Genomic DNA, 13,073 nt, shown 5'->3' with positions numbered 1-13,073 from the left:
AGAAAAGCAACCGTGAGTACTCATCCAAAGTACTCGCAAGCAAGGAGCTACACTACATATGCATGGGTATATGTGTAAGGAGGCCATATCAGTGGACTGAACTGCAGAATGCCAGAATAAGAGGGGGATAGCTAATCCTGTCGAAGACTACGCTTCTGGCAGCCTCCGTCTTGCAGCATGTAGAAGAGAGTAGATTGAAGTCCTCCAAGTAGCATCTCCAAGTAGCAACTCCAAATAGCATCTCCAAGCAGCATAATCCTACCCGGCAATCCTCTCCTCGTCGCCCTGCGGAAAAGCGATCACCGGGTTGTCTGTGGAACTTGGAAGGGTGTGTTTTATTAAGTATCCGGTTCTAGTTGTCATAAGGTCAAGGTACAACTCCAAGTCGTCCTGTTACCGAAGATCACGGCTATTCGAATAGATTAACTTCCCTGCAGGGGTGCACCACATAGCCCAACACGCTCGATCCCATTTGGCCGGACACACTTTCCTGGGTCATGCCCGGCCTCGGAAGATCAACACGTCGCAGCCCCACCTAGGCAAAACAGAGAGGCCAGCACGCCGGTCTAAACCTAAGCGCACAGGGGTCTGGGCCCATCGCCCTGAGCACACCTGCACGTTGCGTACGGCGGCCGAAAGCAGACCTAGCCTAGTGGCGTTCCAGTCCAATTCGGCGCGCGCCGCTCCGTCGCTGACGTCTGAAGTGCTTCGGCTGATACCACGACGTCGGGATACCCATAACTACTCCCACGTAGATGGTTAGTGCGTATAGGCTCGTAGCCAGACTCAGATCAAATACCAAGATCTCGTTAAGCGTGTTAAGTATCCGCGAACGCCGAACAGGGCCAGGCCCACCTGTCTCCTAGGTGGTCTCAACCTGCCCTGTCGCTCCGCCACAAAGTAACAGTCGAGGGCCGTCGGGAACCCAGGCCCACCCTACGGGATGGAGCCACCTGCCTTCAGCCCCCTCGTCAGAATCACTTGCGGGTACTCAATGAGCTGACCCGACTTTAGTCACCATCTGTATAGTATGTATGTATGTATAGTATATACCCGTGATCACCTCCCAGTGATCACGGCCCGATAGTATAGCAAGGCAGACTGACAAGAATGTAGGGCCAATGATGATAAACTAGCATCCTATACTAAGCATTTAGGATTGCAGGTAAGGTATCAACAGGTGTAGCAACAATGTCAGGCTATGCATCAGAATAGGATCAACGGAAAGCAGTAACATGCTACACTACTCTAATGCAAGCAGTATAGAGAAGAATAGGCGATATCTGGTGATCAAGGGGGGGGGCTTGCCTGGTTGCTCTGGCAAGAGAGAGGGGTCGTCAACTCCGTAGTCGAACTGACCAGCAGCAGCGTCGGTCTCGTAGTCTACCGGAGAGAAGAGGGGGAAGAAACAATGAATACCAAGTAAACAGATGCATATCGATGCATGACATGTCAAGAAGCGATGCTAGGCGTGCCCTAACGTGGTATGAGGTGGTACTGGTTAAGGGGGAAACATCCGGGAAAGTATTCCCGGTGTTTCGTGTTTTCGGGCAGAGGAGCCGGAGGGGAAAGTTGCGGGTTCGATAGGTTAGGGGGGTGTGGTGGACGAACGGACTGCGTATCCGGATTCGTCTCGTCGTTCTGAGCAACTTTCATGTTGAAAATATTTTAATCCGGATTACGGATTAAAAGATATGATTTTTAAAAGATTTTATTAATTTCTGGAATTTAATTAATTATTTAATTAATTCGAAAATGCATTTATGACATCAGCATGATGTCATACTGACATCAGCAGTCAACAGGGTTGACTGAGTCAAACCTGACAGGTGGGTCCCGCATGTCATTCTCTAATATCTAATTAACCTAATCAGAGTTAATTAACATTAGTTAATTAGGTTAATTAGTGATTAGTGCTAATTAATCAGAATTAATTAGATTAATTAATTAATTAATTAATTAATTAATTAGTTAATTAGTTTTATTTAATTTTTCATTTTCTTTTTATTTTTAAACCGTTCTGTGGGGGTGGGGCCCCCATGTCATCGGCCCAGAGGGCCAAACGGGCATGCGGGCGTGGGGGGGTTTGCGGGGCGGTGCCCGTTTCGGGCGCAACCCCGAAGGACGCGGCGCGGGCGCCCGCGCCCGAAGCCAACGGGGGTCGGGGCGGCCGAGGCCACGACGGTGGCCGGAGGGGCCGCAGCCACGGCGAGGGTGGCCGGGCGGCAAGCGGCGCCGGCGAGGCGATTCGGGGCGACGGGGCGGGGCCGGCAGTGGCGTAAACGGGGGGGGGGGGAATGGCCGAGCGCCGTGCGGGGGGGTTCGGTCGGGGGTGCGAGGGCGCCGGCGACGATGGCGTTTGGGTCGGCCGGAGGCGTCGTCGACGGGGGGGAGAGAGGGGGGAAGGGCCAAGGCGGCGGCCGGGGCGGGTCGGGGCCGGAGACGGAGCTCCGGGCGACGGCACCGCTCGGGAGAGGGAGAGGAGAGGGAAACGGGGGGGCGGCGTGGCCGCGGAGGGTCGGGCCGGCGACGGGCCGGCGACGGCGCGGTTCGGGAGGGCGGGGGAGAGGGGAGCGAGGGGGGGAAGTGAGGCGAGCTCACAGCGGGGGGCGCCGGGTCTAGGGGAGCGGGCTCGGTGGAGCGCGACGGTGACCGGCGAGGAGGCGGGCGGGGGGAGCGGTCGCCGGCGTCGGGGAGGCCGGGGTGGATCCGCGGCGTCGAGCGCCCGCGCGTGGGGCGAGGAGGGGAGGAGGGGACCCCGGGCGGTGGAGAGTATGAGGAGGGGGGTCCGGGCGGCGGGTGGGGCGGCGGGGGCCGCCGGCGAGGTGGGGCGCGGCGGGGGTCCTCGCCCCGATCTGGATCGGGCGAGGGAGAGGGAAAAGGGGATCGGGGGAGGGGGCGCGTGGGGGGGGTGAGTGGGGGGGCAGCTAGGGTTCGGCCGCGGGGGGGGGGAGGGGTTAAGTGGGGGCGCCGGTTGGGCCGGCCCAGGGGGGGGAGTTGGGCCAGGCCAGGGGCCAGGTGGGGTGGGGCTTCGGGGGGCTGGCTGGGCCGGGGGAAGGGCTGGCCCAGATGGGCCAGGGGAGGTTCCCTCCCTCTTTTCTTCTTCCTTTCTTTTCTTTTATTATTTTTCTTTTTCTGCTTTCTGTTTTAGTTTAATTAAAATGCCAAAACATTTTACAAAAATTTGTGCACCCCACCATAATTAGGTTTGCTATTTTAGACAACCCCCGAACAATTTAGTTTTCGTTTCTGAAAACTTTTATTGTTTGTTTTCGTTTTAAATTTGAAATTCGAACTAGGTTCCGAACTAACGCGAGTTTATCCACAGTAACCGAGGTGACGTGGCACCATTAGCGGGGATTACTGTAGCTTAATTATCCGGGCGTCACAATGCAGACAGGAGAAGTTCCGTGATGGCCTTCAAGCTGATATCAAGCTTGCACTTCTAGTGCATGACTTTGCTGATTTCGCCACCCTGGTGAACAAGGCCATCAATGTTGAAACTGGTCTGCAGGAATACCAGAGCTCTCATAGGCGCAACTATGACATGGGCTCATCTTCGGGCCCATCCTCACAGAAGCGTAAGATATGGATTCCCAACAGCATGTACCAGCCAACTGCACCTGCCCCAAGGCAGTCCTATGCTGCACCTCGTCTGCCTGCTCCACCAACTAGGCAGCCAAGGCTTCCCGCTCCACCACCCCAAGCTCCTGTTCCCACTCCCAATAATGGTCTGTGCTACAAGTGTGGCCAACCTGGTCACCTTGCCAGGAACTGCTATCAGAATCAGAACCAGAATCAACTGGCCCTTCCCACAGCTGACCGTGGAAGCAACCAGCCTCGCAACAACAATGCCAAGTCTTATGGTCGTGTTCATGCCAACCACGTTGATCTCAATGAAGTTCTAGACCAGCCTGCTACCATGATGGGTACACTCTTCGTAAACTCAGTACCTGCATCTATTTTATTCAATTCAGGAGCATCGCATTCATTCATGTCAGAAGATTTTGCATACAAGCATGACGTTAAATGTGAGGAGATGAACACTTTGGTATTGGTAAAAACCCCCGTGGGACAATGTCAAACCTCACTGGTTGGCATCGATGTCCTCGTGGAAATCGAAGGGCTGGAATTCTATGCCTCTCCCATTATCCTGAAGTCGTCTAACATCGACCTCATTCTGGGAATGGATTGGTTGAAAGCGCATACTTCTTCTATAGTTTGCGCCACTAAGGTCGTCCATCTGCTACACCCTTCTGACGAAATAATAGCTTACCAAGCTCATCTAGTTCAGAACGCCGAGGCACGGCTTTATGCCTTGAATGCATTGAACACTGCACCACTCGAGGGCATTGAAAACATTCCCGTCGTTCGTGAATTCCAAGACGTCTTCCCAGAAGAACTTCCAGGGATTCCCCCTGCTAGATCTATCGAATTCATCATCGACTTGAAACCCGGCACCACCCCTATAGCTAAACGACCGTATAAGATGCCGCCGCATGAACTCATTGAGCTTAAGGAGGAAATCGACAAATCTCTTGTCAAAGGTTTCATTCACCCAAGTTGCTCTCCTTGGGGAGCACCTTCTCTCTTTGTTAAGAAGAAGGATGGGACAAACCGATTAGTCCAAGACTACTGTCCTATAAACCAAGCTACCATTCAGAATAAATATCCTCTTCCTTGGATCAATGATCTTTATGATCAACTGGCTGGCTCATCAGTGTTCTCCAAACTCGACTTGAGGTTGGGTTACCACCAGATCCATGTTCGTGAAGAGGACATCCCAAAAACCGCCTTCGTGACTCGGTATGGATCATACGAGTACACCGTCATGTCATTCGGCTTAACGAATGCTCCCGCCACCTTGTCCCGTCTGATGAACTATATATTCATGGATTACCTCAACAAGTTCGTCGTGGTATATTTGGACGATATCCTTGTATTTTCCAAGAACAAGGAAGAACATGCTGAACATCTTCGTCTTGTGCTGGAAAAGCTTCGAGAGCACCAACTGTATGCTAAGTATTCCAAGTGTGAATTCTGGCTCCCCGAAGTAACCTATCTTGGGCATGTCATCTCCAAGGATGGTATTGCCGTCAACCCTGAACGAGTTCAGGCTATTCTCAATTGGACTCCTCCGAAGAATGTCAAGCAAGTCCGAAGTTTTCTCGGTCTCGCCAGCTATTGCCATCGATTCATCGAGAACTTCTCCAAGATTGCCAGGCCTCTGACTAATCTGTTGCATAAGGGTGTCAAGTTCGAATGGACAGAAAAGTGTCAGGAAAGTTTCCAGGCGCTCAAAGACAAGTTGACTTCTGCCCCAGTGCTTGCTCCACCTGATACTAAGAAGGACTTCGTCATTTATTGCGATGCTTCCCATCAAGGATTAGGCTGTGTCCTAATGCAAGAGCGCAGAGTGATTGCTTATGCCTCTCGTCAACTATGCCCTCATGAAGAAAACTACCCAGTTCACGACCTCGAGCTTGCTGCTGTCATTCATGCACTGAAGTAGTGGCGACATTACCTTCTCGGTAATCGTTGCAAAATCTTCACCGACCACCAAAGTCTGAAGTATCTGTTTACTCAGCCAGATCTGAACCTCCGTCAGTAGAGATGGATGGAGACTGTTGCAGACTTTGACGTGGGTATATCCTATACCCCTAGCAAGGCTAATGTAATGGCTGATGCCTTGAGCCGCAAGTCTTACTGCAACCACCTCCAGGTTCACAAAGTTCAGCCCTCGCTTGTCGAAGAATTTAGAAAGCTGAACCTTCATATTGTTCCTCCTGGAGCACTCGCTCCCCATTCCCCGGAGTTCCGCAAGATGAATCTTCTTATTGTTACTAAGGGTTCACTAAATACCCTGGCTGTCGTACCAGATCTCGTAGCTGGTATAAAGACTATTCAAGGTTATGACTCTGAAGTCCATAAGATTAAACGCCATCTAGCAAAAGGAAAGCCCTCATTCTTCACTATCACCGACGATGGCGCCTTGTACTTCAAAGGTCGCCTAGTGGTACCATGTTCGAAGAAAAACCTGGATAAGACTAAAAGGGTTATGCAAGAAGCTCATGATACGCCTTTGTCCATCCATCCTGGTAGTACAAAGATGTACCAGGATATTCGTCAAAGATTCTGGTGGTCTAATATGAAGCAGGACATTGCTCGTTATGTTGCTGAGTGTGACGTTTGCCGCCGTATCAAAGCAGAGCATCAAAGGCATGCTGGAACTCTGCAACCTATCTCTATTCCTGAATTGAAATGAGACCATGTTGAAATGGACTTCGTCACTGGATTTCCCAAATCGCAGAAAGGTAATGATGCTATTCTTGTCGTCATTGACCGGCTTTCTAAAGTTGCACATTTTCTGGCGGTCAAAGAGACAATCACTGCTAGTCAGCTTACTACTCTCTACATGGCCAGAATTGTTTCACTTCACGGTATTCCACTGGTTATCAGTTAAGACCGTGGCAGTTTATTCACTTCAAGATTTTGGGCAAGTTTCCAAGAAGCTATGGGAATGCACCTGTCGTTCAGTACTGCGTTTCATCCTCAGTCGCAAGGACAGGTTGAACGTGTCAACCAAGTTCTCGAAGACATGCTTCGAGCTTGTGTAATTTCCTTCGGCAAGAAATGGGAGGAATCTCTTCCATATGCCGAATTCTCTTATAATAATAGCTATCAAGCTAGTCTGAAGATGTCCCCCTTTGAAGTTCTATATGGACGAAAGTGTCGAACCCCTCTGAACTGGTCAGAAACTGGGGAACGTCCACTCTTCGGTCCGGATATTATCCAACAGGCCGAAGAACAAGTTCGCATTATTCGCGAGAATCTCAAGACTACTCAGTCACGTCAGAAAAGTCAGTATGACCATCATCACCAAGACATGGTCTATCAACCTGGTGAAAAGGCTTATCTTCGAGTTACACCAATGAAGGGTGCTCACCGCTTCGGGATCAAGGGAAAGCTAGCTCCTCGCTATATCGGTCCCTTCACTATTCTCGAAAGGCATGGAAAAGTGGCATATCAACTGGAGCTTCCGTCAAACCTTTCTCAGGTTCATGATGTGTTCCACGTGTCACAGCTCCGCCGTTGCTTCAAGGATCCAATCCGAGCAGTGGATCATGAAGTGCTCGAATTGCAACAGGACCTCTCCTATAAAGAGCATCTGATCCGCATTCTTGACCAAGCTGAACGCCGCACACGTCAGAAGGCGATCAAGTTCCTCAAAGTCCAGTGGTCGAATCACTCCGAAGACGAAGCCACTTGGGAACGCGAGGACCGCCTGCGTGATGAATACCTCGCATTGTTTCCTTCTACCTCCTAAATCTCGGGACGAGATTTCTTGTAGTGGAGGAGATTTGTAACGCCCGGATAATTAGGCTACAGTAAAACTCTCCTAATGATGCCATGTCATCGGTGATTACTGTTGTTAAATTGTCGTTAGTTCAAACCGATTCAAAAATCAATTCAGAAAATGGCAAACAACAAAAGTATTTAAAAGTTGAAACCAAAAATGTTCGGTGGGTGCCAAATATTGCACTAGTAATTATGGTGAAGTAAACACATTTTTAGGAAATGCCTAAACGATTTAAAATGAAATAAAACAGAATAGAAAATAAGTAAAAGAAAGAAAATACAAAAAAAACTAAAACTAAAACTAAAAAAAGGAAAAATCCCCCTGCCCCTCGGGGCTTCGGCCCGGCAGGCCACAGGCCCACCCCCGCCTATAACCTCCCCCCCACTCCACCAGACCCCCCGACCGACACGCCATCCACTCCCCCGAAAATATCTTCCCCTCCCTCTCCCCCGATTGGATCGGGATCGAGAGGAGGAGGTCGCCCGACGCCGCCCCCCGCCCGGAGCGCTCCATCGCCGGACCTCGCCGTCCTCCTCCTCGCCGGAACGCCCCCCCGCCGGACTACCTCCCGCTCCGCCGCTCGTCCCCGCCGACCTCCCCGAACTCCGTCGAGCACACTGCCCCGTTCCCTGCTCCTCGATGTGAGCTCCCCCTCCCCTGCACGTTCCCCCCGCGCACGCTCGCACTCGCCGTGTGCGCCCGCGCCTCCCCTCGTCTGCCCTGCTCCCGCACCTCCCGTTCGCCTTGCCTGCGCCACTCGCTCGCCGCGCCGCCGCCCCGTTTCCTCCGCACGCTGCGCCCCATGGCCGCCCTTGCACGCCCGCGCTCCGGCGCCCCCCCTCCTTCTCCGGCGACCGGTCGGCGCCCCATGGCCCCCCTGCCTACCCGCGCGTCGCGAGCGTCGTGCCTCGTACCGTCGAGCTCCGCTGCAGCCCCGCCGCTCCCTGCCACGCTCCGCCCTTGGCCTCTCCTCCCCTCGCGCTCTCGCGCCCGCACCGCAGCCCGTGTGGCCTCGCCCTGGCCATGCCGCTCGCTCCGGCCTCGCCTTCCCTCTCCATGCGCTGCTCCGGCCATCCCCGCCTCCTCCGCACACCGCCCGCAGCCACCACCGCGGCTGTCCTGGCCACTGACCTTGCTGGCCTGCAGCGCCCGCTCGGGCGTGCCCGAACCGCGCCTCGCGCCCGCCCCTGCACCCGAGCGCCAGAACCCGTCAAGGCCCCTGGCCCTATGACATGGGGGCCCCACGCCCCACAGAACGTTTACAGAAAAAATAATAATAAATGAAAATAATAAAATTAATTAATTAATTAATTAAAGAATTAATTAACTTAATTAATTTTGATTAATTAAACTAATCAACTAATTAAACTAATGAAACTGTTAATTAATTAATTAATTAATCAGTCAATGACAGTGGGGCCCCCCATAATTAATTCTAATTAGATTAATTAAATTTGGATAAATAACATGTGTCTCTGACCAGTGGGACCCACTGGTCAGGTTGACCAGTCAACCCCCGTTGACTGCTGATGTCAGCATGACATCATGCTGATGTCATAAATCCATTTTCGAATTAACTTAAATAATTAATTAAATTCCAGAAATTAATAAAATCTTTAGAAAATCATATCTTTTAATCCGTAACTCGGATTAAATTATTTTCAACATGAAAGTTGCTCAGAACGACGAGACGAATTCGGATACGCAGCCCGTTCGTCCGCCACGCATCCCTAGCATAGAAAACACGCAACTTCCCCCCTCCGATTCATCTGTCCGAAAACGTGAAACACCGGGAATACTTTCCCGGATGTTTTTCCCCCTTCACCGGTACCACCTCGTACCGTGTTAGGGCACACCTAGCATCACGCTTTGTCATGTCATCCCTCGTTATGCATTTGTTTGCATTATATTTATTGTTTCTTCCCCCTCTTCTCTCGCTAGACACCGAGACCGATGCCGCTGCTACCCAGTACGACTACGGTGTTGACGACCCCTCTCTCTTGCCAGAGCAACCAAGCAAGCCCCCCCTTGATCACCAGATATCACCTACTCTCCTCTATACTGCTTGCATTAGAGTAGTGTAGCATGTTACTGCTTTCCGTTAATCCTATCCTGATGCATAGCCCGTCATTATTGCTACAACTGTTGTTACCTTTACCTGCAATCCTAATGCTTAGTATAGGATGCTAGTTTATCATCAGTGGCCATACTTTCTTGTCCGTCTGCCATGCTATACTATCGGGCCGTGATCACTCGGGAGGTGATCACGGGTATATACTTATACATAATATATGATTCTTGTGGTGATTAAAGTCAGGTCGGCTCGTAGGAGTACCCGCGAGTGATTCCGATGTTGGGGGCTGAAGGGGCAGGTGGCTCCATCACGGTAGAGGTGGGCCTGAGTTCCCGAAGGCCCCCGATGGTTACTTTGTGGCGGAGCGACAGGGCAGGTTGGGACCACCTAGGAGAGAGGTGGGCCTGGCCCTGGTCGGCGTCCGTGGTTATTTCAAAATAACACGCATAACGAGATCTTGGTATTTGATCTGAGTCTGGCTACTGGCCTATACGCACTAACCATCTACGTGGGGACAGTTATGGGCACTCGACGTCGTGGTATCAGCCAAAGCCTTCGTGACGTTAGCGACTGAGCGATGCACGCTGGGTTGGACCGCGTAACGCAACTTCCTTTGTAATGTAGGTTGCTAGGTCTGCTCACCAGCCGCGTACGCAACGTGCAGGTATGCAATGGGCGATTGGCCCAGACCCCTGCGCCATAAGATTTAGACCGGTGTGCTGACCTCTCTGTTGTGCCTAGGTAGGGCTGCGACGTGTTGATCTTCCGAGGCCGGGCATGACCCAGGAAAGTGTGTCCGGCCAAATGGGATCGAGCGTGTTGGGTTATGTGGTGCACCCCTGCAGGGAAGTTGATCTATTCGAATAGCCGTGTCCCTCGGTAAAAGGACGACCCGGAGTTGTACCTAGACCTTATGACAACTAGAACCGGATACTTAATAAAACACACCCTTTCAAGTGCCAGATACAACCGATGATCGCTCTCTCATAGGGTGACGAGGGGAGGATCATCGGTTAGGATTATGCTACACGATGCTACTTGGTGAACTTACCATCTACTCTCTTCTCCTGCTGCAAGATGGACATTACCAGAAGCGTAGTCTTCGAAGGGACTATCTATCCCCCTCTTATTCCGGCATTCTGCAGTTCAGTCCGCATATGATACCCTTATTCCATTTGATACCAATGCATGCATATGTAGTGTAGCTCCTTGCTTGCGAGTACTTTGGATGACTACTCACGGTTGCTTTCTCCCTCTTTTCCCCATTCCCTTCTACCCGATTGCTGCGACCAGACGTTGGAGTCTAGGAGCCAGACGCCACCGTCGACGACGACGACTACTACTCGGGAGGTGCCTACTACTACGTGCAGCCCGCTGACGACGACCAGGAGTAGTTTAGGTGGATCCCAGGCAGGAGGCCTGCGCCTCTTTTGATATGTATCCCAGTTTGTGCTAGCCTTCTTAAGGCAAACTTGTTTAACTTTTGTCTGTACTCAGATATTGTTGCTTCCGCTGACTCGTCTATGATCGAGCTCTTGTATTCGAGCCCTCGAGGCCCCTGGCTTGTAATATGATGCTTGTATGACTTATTTTATTTGTAGAGTTGTGTTGTGATATCTTCCCGTGAGTCCCTGATCTTGATCGTACACGTTTGTGTGTATGATTAGTGTACGATTGAATCGGGGGCGTCACAGTAGTTCTATATAGTAATATTTTGATTAGATCATCAAATCTCATATACCTAAATTTTCTTACTAAAAATAACTAGTTCTATTAATTCAACCTATTCAACTAAAATTTACTAAAAATAAACTAGTTCTATTAATTTTCTTACTAAAATATATAAAGTAGACAATTTTGTAACATTTATATATAACTGACATTTCTAATATTTCTATAACTAAAAACAGAAAAATTTCTAACATTTCTATAAATAAAAAAATAAAAATTTCTATAACAAAATTTATAAGTAAAAAACTAAAAAACAATGTGTGTGTGTGTGGACATGGCGGCCGGGGCAGGATCTCACCGGCGAGGGGAGGCGACGGGGGCAGCGACGGGGACGGCGACGGGCGGCGCCGACGAGGATGGTGACGACGGGGATGGGGACGGGGCAGCGACAACAGGGACGGGGACGGGCCGGGCGGGGACGACAGGACGACGGGGCGGGGCGCGGCGACGGGGACGGGGACGGCCAGGGCGGCGACGACGGGGACGGGGACGGGGCGATGACGGGGGCAGTGATGGGGGCGGCGGGCGACGGGACAGAGGAGAAGAAGTAGATGAGAAACTAATTTTTTTGAAGTGTTTTCTTATATAGGATGGGCCTTTAGTACCGGTTAAAGCCACCAACCGGTAATACAGGTTGTGCGCTGCCACCCGCGATGCACAAAGTTTAGTCCCACCTCGCCGGGCGAAGGGCAGCCGCACTGGTTTATAAACCCAGACGCGGCTGCCCTTTCGAAGCCTAACTACGGCGCGCTGCCCTGTGAGTCTGCTGGGCCTTGTGGGCATGAAATTGCACGTCCGTGGTCTAGCAGGCCCATAGGGCAGTGCCCCAAATTTTTTTATATAGTTTTTTTTCTTTTCTGCTTTATTTTTTCTTCTATTTATTTCTAAGTAGTTTTTTTCTTTTCTGCTATATTTATTTTCTTCTATTTTTTCTGAGTAGTTTTTTTATATAGTATTTTTTATTTTCTGCTATAGTCTTTTTCTTTTCTGCTTTTTTTATTTTCTTCTATTCATTTATTTTTATATACCATGCCAAGTTGATGGTTGAAAGTTGATGACGTCGCTTTGAATGCTGCATACTGAAAGCAAAAGAAGTCTGGAGTTCAAATAAGTTTAAAAAACATTGAAGTGCCCGTGTAACAGATGAGTTCTCGTCCGAAACTCTGATACTCCGAAAGAGATTGTCCAGTTTGTACACGAAGTGCGTCCAGTTTTTGCCGTGATCCTCTCTACTCTTTCGCACATGCTATGCGGGTGAAATGATGATACCATGCCAAGTTTCAACATTTTCACAGTTCATTTTGTAGTGATTTTCAATTTCACGGTCATTTAGCTCTCTAAACAATTAGGTAAATGACTGAAAAACAGCAAATGTAGTCAGAACATGTTGGAAATTGATGACGTCGCTTTGAATGCTGCATACTGAATGCAAAAGAAGCCGTGAGTTCAAATAAGTTTTAAAAACATTGAAGTGCCCATGTAACAGATGAGTTCTCGTCCGAAACCCTAATACTCCGAAAGAGATTGTCCAGTTTGTACACGAAGTGCGTCCAGTTTTTGTCGTGACCCTCTCTACTCTTTTGCACATGCTATGCAGGTGAAATGATGATACCATGCCAAGTTTCAACATTTTCATAGTTTATTTTGTAGTGATTTTCAATTTCACGGTCATTTAGCTCTCTAAACAATTAGGTAAATGACTGAAAAATAGCAAATGTAGTCAGAACATGTTGGAAATTGATGATGTCGCTTTGAATGCTGCATACTGAACGCAAAAGAAGTCGAGAGTTCAAATAAGTTTAAAAAACATTGAAGTGCCTATGTAACAGATGAGTTCTCGTCCGAAACCCTGATACTCCAAAAGAGATTGTCCAGTTTGTACATGAAGTGCGTCCAGTTTTTGCCGTG

The sequence above is a fragment of the Triticum aestivum genome, chromosome 5A, assembly GCF_018294505.1.
Source record: "Triticum aestivum cultivar Chinese Spring chromosome 5A, IWGSC CS RefSeq v2.1, whole genome shotgun sequence".
In the NCBI taxonomy this organism is placed as follows: Eukaryota; Viridiplantae; Streptophyta; class Magnoliopsida; order Poales; family Poaceae; genus Triticum; species Triticum aestivum.
The sequence above is the reverse complement of the archived record's forward strand: the minus strand, read 5'-3'. Positions refer to the sequence as shown.